Below are 17,936 nucleotides of genomic sequence, written 5' to 3' on the forward strand. Positions count from 1 at the left end.
TCCGGATCCGTGGTACGAGGCGCGCCGTGCGCGGCGAGAACGCGGCGCGGCGCGGTGCGGCGCGGAGCCGAGCGGAGGCAGAGCGGCGTGGCGACCGCGGTGGCGGTGGCGGTGGCCGTAGAGGACGGGAACGAGGGTCGCGCGGGGCTACGGGACGTCGACGCCGACGCCAAACCCAACACCCGATGCCGATGCCGATCCCGATCCCGATGCCGGAGCCGGAGCCGAAGCCGGGACAGAGCGCGCACCACTCGGCACGGGGTGAGAGACGACGCGAAGAGGGAGAAAAGGCGACTCTGCGGTGGTTCGGTAGGCGGCACCCTCCGGCCAGGCTCCGCCCGAACGATCAGCACCCGGCTCCGCCCGCCGCCTCACTCCTCCTAGGAATTCATCGGGAATCCCGAGACTACCTTATTACCGCTACCGCCTCTCTCTCTCTCTCGGATCCTCTCTCTCTCTCTATCAACCGCTCCCCTTCTCGCTCTCACCCTTTCTCTCTCTAGCTCTTTCTCCCTCTCGCTCTCCCTCCTCTCTCCACCGCGTCTCCACGCCGCGTTTCTTCTCTCGCGATCGCCAACCGGCAGCCAGCTGTCTTTCTAAGCGGGTACACCCGCGTACGGCTCGTACACGCTTTCGCGAAACCGTTCGATTCGCTTCCTTTCCGTTCTCTCTCTCTCCCTCTCTTATTCTTTCTCTCTCTCCCCGGTTTCCGTCGATTCCATTTATTCCCGCAGTCTCGCGCGATCTTCGGCAGGGTCGCCGCCGCTAATGGCGGTGGCAGCGATGGTAGCAGAGATGGTAGCAGCGAGGCAAAGCCGTCGCCGTCGTCGTCGTCGTCGTCGCCGCCGGTCACCGTGGAGGTTACACCCGTGTTGGTAGCGACGATGGCGGTGGCGGCGGCGGTGGCGGCAGTCGACGGCGACCAAGGTGGCGGTGGCGGCGGTGGTGGTGGTCGCGAGGCTTCCCCTCTCGCGATCCCTTCTCATTCCCCTCGCTCCTCGTCCGCCTCGTGCCTCCGCGACCTCCTCGCCCTCCCCGCCCCCCCCCCTCGCCCGCCGCGGCCGCCTCGTCCTCGTCGCGACTCGCCCCATCGGGACCGTCCTCTTTTTCCCCGTCCAGGTTGTTTCTTTCGCCACGGTCGGCCTCCCGTTTCTCCTCGGGCCTCGGGTAGCCCCCTCGCCAGCTCGGCGCGGACGAGTAACCGAGGAGGGTGGTACGACATTATGGTTTGGTACGAGAGGCATTCGGTCGCGGCAGCTGCCATTTTTTCTTACGAGGGAGGGGGCAATTGCTGACAGGGACCGCTTTCCTCCCTCCGCCACCCGCAGCATCCGCTCCGCCATCGCCCTCTCTTTCCTTCTCTTCCTCTCTCTCTCTCTCTTTTCCTCTCTTACCCTCTCTTTTTCTCTCTCTCTATCCATTCCGCTGTTTTCGTGATTTTTTCCGTTTTCTTTCCGTTTTTTTCGGCGCGCGCGCTCCTCTTCGAGAACGCCGTCGCGCGAACGCGTTTTCCGACGAGCATTTTTTCCCCATCCGCGTCTCGTCGACAGCGATCGTTCGTCGTCGCGATTCCCTGGCCCGCGTCGAACATAACCCGACATAACCACGTCGAACCGGGACGAATTCGACGAAGAAAGCACCGCCTGGGAAACCGAGGAGATCGTGGAACGTCCCGGGCGTTCGGCCGGCGCGCTCGAAAATAAGAAGCCCCGCGAAACGGTGCGCGCCGAGGTGCGCGCCGCGAGCTGGGAACGCGGGGCAGATTGCTCCGGATATTATTATAATAAAGCAGGAAATTGCCTGCGCTCGCTAAATACGTAGGTAGCGATACGCGGATCGCCGCCGCGGCCGATATCATCTGCGGCGCGCTGGATCATTGTAATTACACGGTTTAAGATATATACAAAAAAAAACCCGGGGCCGCGATATTATTACGAGTTAGAAATTTCACGCGATTCAATTCCGTTATTATCCCCGCGCAAGATAAATGTTATAATTCGCCCGTAGGGGCGAGAGCGAGCCGTGCACCAGAAATGAGCCGGAAACCATGGACCGATCGTTGCTCGCACGACGGCGAACCAAGACCCTCTCTTCTCTCCTTGTTTTTTATTTTATTAGCGCTCCTTTTTTTCGGTAACGAAAACCGTCGCCGTTCAATCGCGCGTTCTCGCCGGAAAACTCCCGATCGGCGCGAAGCGTTCGTTCTGCGCCACAGTCGAGAGATCGCGAGAGCTCAAAGGGGAAAGCCGATGTCGAAAGCATCGCTTCCGGTCGTTGGGAGCCCTCGCCGTCCGGCGCGGTCGTGGCTTTTTCCAAAGGAAACCGGGCCGCCGCGCTCGCAAACGGTTACGGCCGACGTTACGACGTCAGGTGAATCCCGGTTTGAATAGCCGCGGTCCGAGGAAAACCACTTCAAAGGATCGCGTCAAAAGCAGAAGCCTTTCACGACGAACACCCTCCCCCCCCGGCCGACGTAACCTCGCCGCGATGTATCTTTAGACCGCGAGGCACAACGCGCCGCGCGGACGCGTGGATATATTTAGTTGGCCGTATAAAACCCGGCGTGGTTGTTATCGATATCTGTCCTTTTAACGAAACCCGTCGTCGTCCTCGCCGCGCGCGCGCGAGCGCGCAAGACGACGGGCCTTCTGTTTCGACGCAACGGTGGTTTCCGGCCGCGCGGTAAAATCGCCCGAAAAAGCGGGGAGGTTCAGCCGCGGACAGGAACGCGCTCTCGCGGGGATACTTTGGCAAGTTGTCCATCGATGGGACCCGGACCTCATGGTTCGCTCATGGTCGCCGCCTCGTTTGGAGGAGAGCCCGTAATCTGCTTAGCCTGACGCTGATCCGGACAAATCGCCGCGCGGTTACGCGGCACTTATTCCCGGTCCTCCCTTTTTGATCGCCCGGGCCGCGGTGCTCCTCCACGTTTTGTCGTAGGAATCTGATCGATGACGTTGCCGATCTCGGCCGGTGCCGAATCGCTCGTCACGAGAAACGCCGAACCTTGTTCTCGTAGGTGGTGTGTCTGATCCAGTGTTCCGGATCTTTTCCAGTCGCGGGAAGAGATGGCGGCCGATAACAATGCGTTACCGGCTGTCGATTAACAATAGAAGCGGGGAAGATATGGTCTGGTATGCTGTAGATAGATACTCTTTTAATAGGTGTTAATATTTTTAGAAATCCTGTTTAAACTGAGTTAGTTGCAATAAGGACGATTATTCGGCGGGTCTTTGTGAAAGATAAATATTAGCCATGTTAATCGCAAGGAATATAAATTACGACATTATAATTTCCATAAATCGTTATTCGAATGGTCTTTTAATTTTCTATTTGACTCACATAAAATTCGCGATCTAGTGATAACATATTTTATTTAATTTATTATTCTATTTCATTTAATCTATTTTTGGACTAGGAGGTAGTCTTATTATCACTTATTATTATTATTCTTAATACATTTAATATTATATAATAGTATATATATATATAATAGATATTGTTACGTATTATATTATTACTATTATAAGTATAGACCACGGAGGTCACATGATCGCAAAAACATTCGATCAACTTAAAAATCACATTTTTAATACGCTGACCTTTATCATTTTTCGCAATTCCACAGAAAAGAAAAGAAAATATAGGAAAAGCGTAGCATAGTGCTACGCGGTTGGTACAGCGAATTCTGTCTCTCCAGTTTCCTGCATCGCGCGGCAACTCGGATCGTTTACAAGTTTCGCAAGTTGTTCCACGCGACGTTTACGTTCGACCCGGCTCGAATATTTATGTTGCTCGCGATTTCATTTTCTGCGGGCGCGCGATTTGTGATTGACGGCCGACCGGGCCGAAACCCGGCCGGCTTCATCCCCGTATTTTGACGCGGGCCGACGCTTAATGGCGCGCCGATGTTTAATAATATCGCGAGGAAAGGTCCGGGCAACGGGAGCGAAACGGCTCGTGTGACCGATCGGAACGCTTGAAAATCGATTCGACGATCTCTTTGACGGGCGCCGACGAGAACGCCACACGGGGCACGGCGTTGTTCGAATTACTTTCTATCTAGACCTATGGTCAAGTAATATATCGAACAATTTAAGTTGCGAGTTGTGTCATTCGTGGGATAATAGTTTTGGGAACGAGTTACTATTGTCTCGCGATATTGGCAAGTTGCTTGTTCGAGGATAATTTCGTTAGGAATAGCTTATTCGTGTTGTTATTTAATCGCGCGTAATTTATTCGCGAGTGCTTTATTCGCGAATATTTTATTCGTGAATCATTTAATCGCGAATATTTTATTCGCGAATCATTTAATCGCGACTAGTCAATTCGCGAATAATTCGCAAATAATTCGCGAATAATTCGCAATTGAAAGTTACAGAAATAATTTATTTCTTCGCCGTTATTCGTCGATCGCAACGATACATTTCTCACATTTTCGCAATGTTAATTTACATGTGCGTATAAACTGTCTAAAATAACAGCTGAAGCAACCATTGAAGTTCCATTGAATAATTTCGAGAGACATTGGGCATTCCCTTTTCTTTCTACTGTTATTTGCTATACTGCCGCTGCTGCAAGTTATTGCCCACTTTCCCCTACTAGATTACCATAACTTTGCTAGAATGCTAGTCCTACTTTACTGGAAACTAAAGCAGCGAAACGAGTTTACATAAACTGCTAAGCTGCTGATTCGCTGTCACTCTTGACATGATCTTTTTATTCGGTGCTGTGAAATGGTCGTTTATTTATGCATTAATAAGTTAAATTTAATCGATTAGGTATGTTAAATAATCTTCTATTGGGTTACATTTTTGTAATGTTGCAAATGTGGGAATTATTAAGGGTGGTAAGGTGAATTATCTTGTATTATTTAGTAATATTGTTGGATTTGAGTTGGACATATTTTACTATAGTATATAACAGTGTATGTAAATAGGGGAAATGGTTATACCAAGATTATTTTATTCCAGTATTTTAGTTTTAAATATTTTACTCTAATATTCGAATATAAATTTAATTCTACTGTTTATTCGAATACGAATTTTATTCTCCTGTTTATTCGAATAAAAATTATATTCTTCCTTTTATTCGAATAAAAATTATATTCTTCCTTTTATTCGAATAAAAATTTTATTCTCCTGTTTATTCGAATAAAAATTCTATTCTTCCTTTTATTCGAATAAAAATTTTATTCTCCTGTTTATTCGAATAAAAATTTTATTCTTCCTTTTATTCGAATAAAAATTTTATTCTCCCGTTTATTCGAATAAAAATTTGATTCCAACTCGATATTCGTCGAGCGAATTTTGCCGAACAGCGGCCGCCACCCCTTGACATCCTGGCATCGAACGACCAGTCCGAAGCGGTTCGAAACGGTCACCGTACACGGGACCACAGGACCACTTTAAACCACGACGAGCCGGCGTATGAAAACTCGTGGAACGTCGTGATGAATTTTTCGTCTCTTCACGGTTCGGAATTCACAAAGTGTTCACCGTGGTCGGACTTAGTTTCGAGTCGAGTCGCGCGAGCCCGGTGGCACGACGGCGGCGGCGGCGGCGTTGTCTTCCGAAAAGCACGGGGAAAGATGAACGTTAATTAAAACTCGGTCCGCTCTCCACCTCGCCAATTTTCTCGGAGGATATCTCTTGAAACCACTTAATCGCTCGACCGCAGAAGTGCCACCAATTTGCCGGCTATACGAAGCGCAGGTTTAGGGACGCCGGACGACGGCGGCGGCTGGCGGGCCCGCGTAGGTGCGACGAGGAGAGGACAGAGGGGGGGGGGGGGGGGGGGGCGCGCGGGGGGGGGGGGAAGAGAAAAGCGGGGGGGGGGGGGGGGAAGCGACGTCGACGGCGGTGGCCGAAAGAAATGGGTATGATCGCAGTTGGCAACCAGAAGCAGAACCAGAACCGGATAATCCCGAAATCAATCGAGGGGCACGAACGCCTATTAGACGGCGGTTAACCGTAAGCCCGAATACGCCTCGGAAACCGTCGTTCCTCCAGACGTTTTCTTAAAAGTCCCGGGGCGACCCGCTTAATTTCTCGCGTCCGAAACCGTTCAACTTTCGAAAACGGCGCACGCGAGCGGTCCAACGATATATTTACCGCAGGTAGATTCGAACAAAAGGCTCCCGGCCAGCGTACAATGTCCCTCGTTCCGCGCGCCGCAAAACATATTTCAATGTTACGCTCGGTTCTACGGCTTTGCGTTAACCCTTTTCGTCGACAACCGCGTCTATTCTCTTCCGTTCGATACGTTTGGATCTTGTCACGTGAGAAACTGCGACCATTTAATTCAACTCAATTTAATTTACTTTCATTTAATTCAATTCAATTTAATTCAAATTAATTCAATTTAATACAATTCAAATTAATTCAATTTAATACAATTTTATTCAATTTAATACAATTTAATTCAATTTAATACAATTTAATTCAATTTAATTTAATTTAATTTAATTTAGTTCAATTTAATTTACTTTAACTCATTTTAATTTAATTCAATTCAATTTACTTGAACTCAATTTACTGCAATTTAATTTAATCGATGAACAAGGTGCATATTTATAAAATAATACGTTTTTAAATTTAAGTTCCGCAGTAAGATCCGCTGTATAGTTATAACATGGAAACAGGCGTTCAATGTTGCAGCAGAAATAGGTTGACGCGTAAGTGACATCACTGTATAATAAATGTTTGATCTTTTCGAGAGCGAATGCAATTACACAGTTGTCTGGTCGCATAGAAAACATTGAAAGCGTGTCAACGCAATCGCCTGACGATTTGGATTTTATTATCCGGCCATGTTTTCGCGAACCTGGATTTAGACATTATAGACGATTGCACTATATGCATTTTCGACGGAAATGACTGAAAACAAGACTCCAAAAGCCGTGACAATAATTTGGGAATATTTCTATATTACGTTAAAATTTAATCGAAATTGTTGAAACAGAAGGAACAGGTTCGTCCGACTTATGTTTCTTCTTAGAGCCACCGTAAAAATCAGATCGTAAAATACAGGGCTGCGGACCACTGTAATTAATTGTTCAGTCTGATTAATCGTTTAATAAATAACCCCGGCCTAATTAATCGTCTAATGCGTAACTCTGGTCTAATTAATTTCTTGGTGTTCGGGAAACTCGCTACGCAACTTCTGTCAGTATAAAATAATAATTAGTAGACCGTGGTTATTTATGTAAAACAAGAATTCACTGACTCGACTGTAAGAAACAGGGTTCCAATAAAAACTTATGTCCCTTCCCTATAATTTCAAGAAAGGTAAAAGAATTGCAAAATAAATCGAAATTCTTTTCGTGCCTCCATTGCTCGGAATTCCATCATTTTTACCATAAATGCATCAAATCCTACATATATTTATATATAATCCACCAAATAGAACTATTTTATATTTCTTTCAGATTGAAACAAAATTTAATTTTCTTGTTATTGCAGTCTATGAATAACATCTATTATTCATCTATTATTATAGATGAAAACGTAAGAGAAAGACAAAAATTGTGTCGTTCTTTCAAGGGAGATTCGTCGTTCGTCGTGCGAACGGAGATAATCGTCGCGCATCGTGGAAACGTGGCGACGCGTGGTTATCGATGATTTCGATGTATCGTAGTCGATCGTCGCGGTGCGATAGAGGCCCGCGTATGTAGATCGTTCGATCGTGGAACGATGGTCGGATTTCGAAACGGTGGTTTTTGCGGGTTTCGAGGCGCGGAGCTTTTTTGCCGAGGGTATCGCACGGTAACGAAAGGAACCTAACCGAGGCGGGGACGAGAGAGAGCGGAGAGAGAGAGAGAGAGAGAAAGAGAGGCAAAGAGAGAAAAAGAGGGAGAGAGAGAGAGAGAGGGGAAGAGAGTGAGAGAGGAACAGCATGGCGTGGAGGCCGTTGCGTTATCCCTCGGGACGAATATGATGTAAATAAATGATGAGCTGCCCTTAAGGGAGTGGATGCTCCCGGGTGGGGGTAAGAAGTGTTATGAAACATAATTAGCGGCCGCCGCCACCGACTCGCGATGATTACAGGGCGGTGAGCAAAAGTCCTGGTGATGGAGAAGGGAGCCGATGCGGGATAGATTTCCTGGCTGGCTACGAGCTACCTTCTTACCTTCGTAACTCGCGCGTCCGTGTGCAAGTGTGCACGGGCGCGCCTCGCCTCGCCTCGCCTCGCATGTGGTCGCCGTCGCCCCGACCGCACACCTCACCGTCGCTCGCTTTCGGAGCGACGAGGCGCACCGCAGCGACGAGCAACAAAGAGCAACCCCGTGTGCAACGCGCAACACAAACGGCGGACCCACAGCCTCGCGAGCATTTCAGAGCAACGCCGGCACTCGAGAGCAAGGCGAGCACCCAAGAGCAACAACGCGAGCACCCAAGAGCAACAACGCCAGCACCCAAAAGCAATCGCCAGCACCCAGGAGTAATGTCAGCACCCAATAGCAATGCCAGCACCCAATAGCAGCAATAGCAGCAATACCGGCACCCAAAAGCAAACGCCAGCACCCAGGAGCAATGTTAGCACCCAAGAGCAATGTCAGCACCCAAGAGCAACAATACCAGCACCCAAAAGCAAACGCCAGCACCCAGGAGCAATGTCAGCACCCAATAGCAATTCCAGCACCCAATAGCAACAACGCCAGCACCCAAAAGCAAACGCCAGCACCCAGGAGCAATGTCAGCACCCAAGAGCAACAATACCAGCACCCAAAAGCAAACGCCAGCACCCAGGAGCAACAACGCCAGCACCCAAGAGCAAAACTAGCACCCAAAGCAACGCCAGCTTCCCTAGCTCCGATTTCGACTCCGATTCTCCGCTATCGAACTACACGTGTACACCCACGTTCCCGTCTACGGGGCTTTCCTTCGACGCTTCGACCGGGCAATTTCGCCGTTCCCCAACGCACACAGCTCGAGCATCCGCGCGCGCGAGAGAACACACGCCGCCGGGATTTGCACGTACGACGCTAACCGCCTACGTGCCGGCCTACACAGTGGCGTCGAACGCCTTGCCTTCTCCCGTCCACCAATTTTCCACGTCCCGTCGTTACACGCCGTTCCTTCCTCCTGTCGACGCGGCACCGAGGAATCCTCGATCTCGTGCGCGAGGCTACCCGATTTTCCCTTCCACCCCTTCGCGATCCGAGGAATCTACCTGGCCGATTACGCGGACGATCCTCGCGACGCGCGGTGGCGAATTTGGTAGAAATCGTGGCTAAAGAGAGAGAGAGAGAGAGAGTTTGTGAAGGTGCATTTTTAGGGGGTAGTTTAACCCTTTGCGAAGACGTTTTCACTATAGAGACAGAATTATTCTATGAATTACAGTGTTTGATTTTTGCGATTCAGAGAATGTTAGATGTATTTTTAATCGTTGTTTAAGTATGGAGGAAGTTGAGAAGGTTGAGATTGTTTTGGAATAGGCGCCTCGGAGGCAAGGGTTAATCTATCGTGGTTGTACGTCTGCCACTGAATTTATGAAGACATCTTTACTTGCAACAAACACTCCTCAAATAATGTGAAACAATTCAAATCTAGTGAAATTAAAAATCTATTGCCAACAGACGTATAATTTACAAACGCAGTCTATAAATAATAAAATACTATTAACCATCATAATCGCTAATATTAATCAACGCATGCGTCATATATCACGTTTTACCCCCTTACGGTCGCATTCAATTTATTCAGGAGTGTCACGCTGGTCGGAATTAATTTAATAACTCTAGACATGCGTAATACAGTATATATTTTAATCTTAATATTATTAACGTACTCTAATCACAATATATATTATATTGTTATGCATAACGTTATGCAAAACTAAAAACTAGATAAATAAATAGTTTTAATAGCACACGGCTGCAAATTGATTTAAAATATTGTACAGGCTATCAAGCCCACATCCCGGTTGCAACAAATGAATTGAATTATTTACCGGACGCGCGACATGCGCCCTCGAAGACGGCATATAGGTGGCCGCATCCTCGCGTGGTCGCTTCGGGGTTAGAAAAGGCTTCCTGCTCTTCCGGCTCCTCCTCGTTCTTCCGCACGAAAGAGTTTCGACAGAGAGCGGTCGGGCGCCCTAACCGCGAGGATACGCCAGTGGGGCCGCCTAGTACACCTATGTACGTAAAGTTTAATGGTCACCGGGTATAGTAATTGGTGGCGGTGGCTCCGCGAGCCACTATCGGCCGGTCGCGTCGGGTAGGCGGATCCTCGATCTTTTTTCAAATTTAACGATCGCCCGTTGAAACCATAGAATGCGCCCCCGGACCCCTGCAACGCTCCTCGCCGTGTCGCGACGGATCAATTTACGTGAAAACAAAAAGCAACCATAAAAACTTGAACGATTGCACGTGAAACGGTCTAGCAAACGCGAGCAGCGCGATTCATTTGCTTTTGTTTCTCTCTCTCTCTCTCTCTCTCTCTCGAAAACGATTTAACGATCCTAAACGCGCCTCGAGAAAAAGAGGTTTCGGACCCGCTCCGGAAGAAGACTCGATCCTGTACGATGCTATGGGAGAGAGAGAGGGGGGGTTTTAGTCGAAGGACCCCGAGCGATACGCGTAATTTATTAGGGTAAGCGTTCGCCGTTACGTTTACGGATCGGTAACGTCCCTGGAAATCGTCTCTCTCTCTTTCTCTCTCTCTCTCTCCTCTACCGGTGTGTGGCCCCCCGCGCGCGTCTCTCGTTCCGCGGAGAAGTGTGCTCGCAAATTTTTACGGCACCTGGCCCCCGCTTAAGGACCCCCTTATCCGTGGTAAAAGTGCGTTACGGCCGTCCTAGAAACTCGATTCCGAAATTGAGAGGTGAACTCGAAAACAGGACACTTTTACCACACCGCCACTTGTGTCGCGGGCGCCACTCTTCGTCTAAAGGCAGGCCGAAATGCGATTCTCGATGCTCGCGAACGTATTCCGGCGCTGGCTAAGACGCCATTAGAGGTTCTATAATTTTATAGAATTTTTATATATATTATATAATTTTTGTTTTGTTGTTGGTTGTATAAATTTGAAATGGTCCTATTAAACACTGTATTCCAATTACGGCGCAATTAATATATAAAATAATAATAAATAGTATAATAAATACTGTAGAAGTAATACTCACGTTATTATAACATAATAATAAATAGTATAATAAATACTGTAGAAGTAATACTCGCGTCAGCCATTTTGAATTTTCTCTTCTCTACCACGTATACGAATTCACCCTTTAAAAAAAATGTACCAATGTCCATAAAAATCGCACGGGGTTGCAAAGTTGCGGTCTAACTTTGATAGAAAAAATATACCATCGTGTGTCGAGAGTCGGGCGAATAGGGGCCGTCGAATCCCGCGATTTCGGAAAAAGAAGCTGGCAGGAGGGTGTCGGAGGAGGCAGGGAAAAAGGCACGGAGGGTAAAACGGCGAAGGGCGTCTTTCGAACGGGCGGCGGCGGCGAAGGGTGTGCTGGCTGCGCGTGTGGCGCGGCGTGGCGCGGCCATTTGGTATGCCGGGCAACGCGACAACATGCTGTGTTATCAGAATTATTGCTGGAGCTCGCGTTTCTAACCAATACGAAGTTAATGCGGCGCGTTAACATTCGTGGGGTGCGCTCGGAGGCTCGCATCCCCGCAAGCTGTGGCCGAACTATCCCGTTCCGGAGGCCGTCGTCCTCCCTCCGGCCTCACCGCCGTCTCCTCTCCTCGCCTCTCTTTCTTAGCCTCTCTCGCCCTCCCGTTCGCCACCCCTTCCCCCTCCCCTTGCATATTGCTTTCGCGCACGTACGCATATGTCGCCGAATATCTTACGTAAGGGGTAGAGAGATCCGCCGCCGCCACCGCCGGGCGGCGGTGTTTCGTCGTCGGACCCCGGGGGTAGTTGTGTCACGTGCTTCGTATAGCCGAATAAACTTTGCCAACTATTGAAATTGTCCGGCTCGGAGCCGGTCCGGCAAAACGCGGAAAACACGGGCGGAATAAGAAAGGGCGAGGGGGCGGGGTGGGAAGGCTGTGTTGATCGATCGATCGATGCGGGAAGATTCGAGGAGCTTCTTCGGGAAAACCGAGGGTGGATATCGGCGCGGCCGACCCAGTTATACTTTCCGTGAACTCCGGGTGTTCGGGGGGCCGAGAAAGTTCGCGACCCGCGTACGCCCACGGGTCGCGGTAACCGTTCCGCGAGTAACGAATCCATTTTTCTCGTCGCAATATCGGATCCGATATCGCGGCAGTAAATAGCAAGGATATTATGCATCGGCCTAATAACGATCGTAATAAACTTACGAGCTACTTTATGGGCCGGCCGCTGCCGGATGCTTTCGGCTGTTTGGACAGATGACGCGGAATCGTAAAAATTTCGTCGATTTTATTCCTACGGTTCGCCGGGCGCTGCTCGCGCGCCCCCTCCCGCACCCCGGATATATCCCACGATCCGAGTTCCGTAGGCGAGATCGAATTTTTCCTACGTCGAGGATCGACGGCGACGGGGCGCACGGCGGTCGTCGTTCTCGCCACGATTTTTGCCGATGATTTCAACGCTTGCCCGGACGACCGCGGCGGCCATCTTGATTTCTACATGCGGCGGATTATTATATCTATTTTAATGGATTTTGCGATTTTTGTGGGACTTTTATCTATTCTTTTAGTGGATTTTTATCGTGGAGATAGTGAGGTGATTAGGATGGAGGTTTTACTAAATTTACAGTGTAAAGTTTAGAATCAATATTTGGACAAGGTAGAATAGGTTAGATGTAGAGATAATTAATAGGCTGCGGATTATATGCGTTTAAGGGAAAATGGACATTATTTCTGTCTTATTATAGTTGTTAGAAGAAGAAAGCCAGTTTAAGCTGATTCAAGTCTCTTGCAATTAACTTTGATCATTTTTATTTCATATAAAAGTTCGCTGTCTACTGCTTCGCATCGAATGCTTGCTTGATTTAATTTAATGGATTTATATGGCGTCCATGTTGGTTTTAAACCTTGTAGAAAATGACGATACTTTAAATACTGGTATAAATACAGTTATTGAATCGAATCGAACTGAATTAAATTCAATTGCATTGAGTCCATTTATATAGGGTGAGACATAAATTAGTCCCCACGATTTTTCATCCCCTTAAAAACCTGACCTTAAAAAAACTATTTCGCATAAAATTTAATTTCATAATACAATAACAATGTAATAATATATATCATACTCTAAATATAGTATATTTTTCTGCGAATTCTTATTTTACAACAAAGATTGAGCCTAGTCACCATCGACGTCAAATTAACTCGCGCGAGTACTTCGAACGCCTAAAATAGAAACCTATCGCGAACCAAACGAATACATTGTGCATCGTTCGCATTACACGGTCCCATCGGTCGCTAACTGTTTCCCCGCGTCCCTCCCCCCGTTGAAGAACTGCCCCACGGTCGATCGAGAATACATACTCGGGGCGTCGAGCCGGCGTGAAGAATCTCTTGTTTTGACGTGGCCGATTTCGACCCGCGGCCGAGATTAAACTCTGTTTACGGTTAAAAACTGCTGCGAATTACACGCATCCGCTTAATCCTTGATTTACGAGCCATAGAACCGGTGAACGGAGGGACGCTAACCGGGCTGATCCCGATCCCCGTGGAGAATCGAACGAAGGGGGCGGGCGAGTCCGTCGCACCCTTGACTCGTGCCACCGTGTAGATGGCCCCGTGTGCCACGGGGGCCCGGGGTCCTTCGGCACGCGCTGTTCCTCGCGCGCCAAGCGTCACGCTTATCTCGGCAATTAATTTTGCAGTTTCAACGGAGCCCTTGCGCTCGGCGTCGGACCCCGGGAACATCCCCCGCATCCTCCGAACAGGAGAAGCTCGGGGGCCGCCGAAATACGGCAGAAATTTCCGCGTCGTCGGTCGTTCATCGACAGGTAGGTAACCCGCTCGCTCGCTCGCTCGCGCGCGCGCGTTCTACGGACACGTAGCCGAACGAGCACGCGAATAAACGCGATAAGTCGTTCGACGCGATAGAGAACCCGATTCGAGGGCAATAAATCCTCCGATAGCGAGATTTACGATTCGCGAAGAGGGGGTGCGCGGGGTGGTCGTCGGGAATAGAAACGAGAACAGGATCGGGAATGGAAGGCGACCCTGTCTTTCTCTAACGAGGGAACGAGAAAAAGAGAGAGAGAGAGAAAGAGAGGGACGAAGGGGGGAGGAACACGGGGGAGAAGCGTGAAGAATTTAATGAAATCGGTGTTGCGATTTTTTCTAGCGCGCCGCCTCTAATCCACGGATTAGAGATCGGATCGACGCCCGTGCAGAATCGAGACTTTACGATCGTCGGGCCGACCCCGGGGCCCCGGCTCTCCGGCCGCCGCGCGCTCTTTCGCTTCGTAACTGCGCTTTTATCGCGGCGTGCACGCGCACCCTCCGGTAGCCGACGCCGACGCCGCCGTTTTTCCAGCTCCGCAATATAATCGCGAGCGGAAAACGTCGGCGGTGCGTCGGCAGATTCTGCGATGGCGTATGTGCGCGCCGCAACCGAGCGCTAAACGCGAGCGCGCGCGCGCGCGAGTCGGACTTTAAGAAAGCGCGCCGCGCCGCCCAAAGTAAATTGATTCAAATTAGTTCCCAATAGCATGTAATAAAGCGCGTTCCCGCGGCGACTCCGTACCCTTCTATTTCGCCTTAGATAGGTCATTACGCCGCGCCGCCGCCTAATACTTAGGTCGATAGGTGATAGAACGTCAGAATTATTGGCTGCATACCGGGTGAACCATCACGCGCGCGGCCCCCGGTCGCCGTTGGTAACGTGCCCGCGGAAATTGCTCGGCCGCGGTGAGATATATAGGAGCCCGAGAGACAAACGTCGAATTAAACGTCGATCCCCGGCCGGGGACTGCCTTGGATTCGCCGGGAGTCGCGCGATTCGATTATTACCGCGGCGAGAGAGAGAGAGAGAGAGCCGACGAGTTTCACCGCGTCTCTTTGTGCCAAACCGCTCGCTCGCGCAGGGTCCCCGTTTTGCCGCGCTGTTTTATATCGGCAACGCCGTTGTGCCGGTCTCTCCCCGGAACACAATGAAAGTGCGCGTACTTCTAAAAATATTCAAAGGAGATCGGAGGTCTGGAAAAGAGCAAGAACGAGAGAGGGGGAGAGATAAAGAGAGAGAGAGAGAGAGAGAGAGAGAGATAGGACGCCGGCGAGGAAGGCGGCGCGAAGCGGCGTCGAGAAAGGCAAATTAGTGTTTTCGTTACGGCGAATGGTCGAGTGTTTTCCTGGCTCCACACGGCGCGGGGCAAGTGTTTCGGATCCACTCGAGCTATCCTCGTCGTAAGCCTCTTCAAATATTACGGGGCTCCCCCCGCGCGCCGGCCTCGGCTGCGAACCACGTTTTCGGTGGCCGCGGAACAACGCCGAAAACAACGTACGCGCGACCACCGTGGAAACGACGTTTAACCCTTCGACGACGATGATCGATAATTTATTCTTCTCTATACAGTACTTTCGCCAAATTATTTTTTAATAATGGAGATTTCAGATAATGTCAAGAATCTGAAGAATAGCGTGCAGTTTTAGCAAATCTACTTCTTAACCTTAAAATGACCACACTGTAGGGTTGCTGGCGACTCCGCAATATTTTTAAATCGTGGGCAAATAAATACTAGGTATAAATAATTATATAAAATATAAATATTGTATATAAACGATATAAATACTATATATAAATAATTAATGTTAATAGTATTAAATCTCGAAGAAAGCTCAAGCGTTAAAGAGGAAAAACTATAGTCATAGCATGGGAGGGGGAGAAAAGGGAAAAACCCTAGAACTTGATAGAGTTCTGTTATTAATTACTATTAGTTGCAATTATCAACGTTGAAATACTTATTGAGAAATTATTATAATGATAATTATATCTGGCAGCTTTAATACCAATAATTATTATAATAATTCTGATGATAATAGTATTATAATGCTATCTAAATGATATTAATAATCAAAAAAGTAATAAAATGATATTTAAAATAAAACTAACAAATGGTAATAGCAGCAGTAGTAACAATCATAAAGTAGAATGTTATATCAACAACCGCGACGAAGGAATATGTAATGGTAACGAAAGAATATGTAATGACAATTTTAGCCGCGAGGGAGGAAAAGGGTGAATACGTAACACAGGAATAACAAAATTGCGTGGGAGGCTTCGCGTTTTCGAGGAAATGAAATTTAACCCTTTGCCGGTCGTGTTTAGCTAATACATAGCTGTCATGCTGGTCAAAATTAAATTTCGTTGGACGAACAGTAATAAATAATATGCAAGCTTAAGAAAGGAATATAACATTTATTAACTCTTTTTTACTATTACAATTTAACTTTTTTATAGAAATAAAAGCTATTTATATTAAAAGAACAAGAGACAAATTGAATTTTCTTTCTTCTTTTAATAATTTTAATATTTATATTTTAATATCTTCCTAATCTAATTGGAGCTTCAAATTATGCTTAATAATTCTTGCCATAAGTGCGTAAAATTCATATTCTGATTATAAGTACATTAATTGATATTTACAAGCACGACATATTACCAAATGTTCGTCACAGGTATTTATTAACAATTATTATTATGTAGCCTTATTATTATCAAGCAATATGCGTCACAGATATTGCTAATGATTATTATTGCGCAGCATTAATATCGCCAAATATCCACCACAGTTTCTGCTAATTATCACAACGATTTCGCAGAGAATAGAATAAACAGAATATGAAATAAAAAGGATGCGAGGACTGCGTGCTGTGAATTTAATTAATTTTTATTTAAATACTATACTTTACGAGTACGTGTAAATTCGTAGAAAAGCTATAAGGAAGAGGAAGAAGCGGAGTCATCAATTCTACTTTTATTGTGTTTCCCGGGTTCGTTGGCGCATATCCGTTCGTTCCTGCACTTTGATTTAATGAGAAGAACTGTTCCCTGCAGCATTCGTTCGTTCATTTCTATTAAAACTTTTCTATACTTAATTTTAATAATATAGAACACCTTCAACATGTTCATTTTACTAAAAATTGTAACAAGTATTTATAATATACAATATTTAATTTTAATAACATAGAATTCCTTCTGAAAATGTAACAAATATTTACAAGTTTAATTAATATATTTCATCGAAATTTCGAAGAGTTCTATCTATCCAGAAAAAAACGCTAATACGTTTCACAGCGTGGAATAAAACATGAATTCTCGTTTTCCGACGGTAACGTGCTAAGAGAACCGCTTTCAAAGTGCATACAAACGGGGAACATGCTCATTGCTTAGTAGCGGAACAAGCGTTCGCATGCGATGAAAGAGAATGTGAACTATTGAGAAGCGAACCGTTCAGACAGTGAGAGAGAAAGAGAGAGAGAGAGCACCGTGTAATCGTTCCTGTACCATGTTACGGATATCATCATAGTCGGACGATGATTTGGACTTTCTGGTATCTTACGCGGCTATCTCGAGCTTCTCGAGGAGTCGGTCATAATTTAAACGTAACGCTTCGAAACTATTACTGCGACCGTTCTGTATAAGTTCTGTATAATTTGTGTATTACTTGTACAGAAATAATTTTCTGTATAAATTTCTACGCAATTTTAATATTATTTTTCTTTTACTTTTTGATACACTCTGGACCATTTTTTATACACTTTGGATCATTTTTTTTATAATATGTGTATACATTTTGTATAATATTTATATACTTTTCTACAATTTTTAGACAACTCCTCGTTATTTTTTTAATAATATTTATATACTCTTTCTACAATTTTTAGACAACTTCTCGATATTTTTTTAATAATATTTATATACTCTTTCTACAATTTTTAGACAGCTCCTCGTTATTTTTTTAATAATATTTATATACTTTTCAGATACTTTTTAAATAATCTTTGGATCAATCGTGCCTACCAAAAT

At 46.9% G+C, this 17,936-nt stretch overlaps 1 protein-coding gene across 1 annotated transcript in view; it reads right to left on the reverse strand.

The window, feature by feature from the left end:
* Positions 1 to 17,936, reverse strand: part of LOC144468314 (cdc42 homolog) — a 155,290-nt gene that overhangs the window by 112,887 nt on the left and 24,467 nt on the right. The window lies entirely within an intron of this gene.

The sequence above is a fragment of the Augochlora pura genome, chromosome 4 (genome assembly GCF_028453695.1).
Source record: "Augochlora pura isolate Apur16 chromosome 4, APUR_v2.2.1, whole genome shotgun sequence".
In the NCBI taxonomy this organism is placed as follows: domain Eukaryota; kingdom Metazoa; phylum Arthropoda; class Insecta; order Hymenoptera; family Halictidae; genus Augochlora; species Augochlora pura.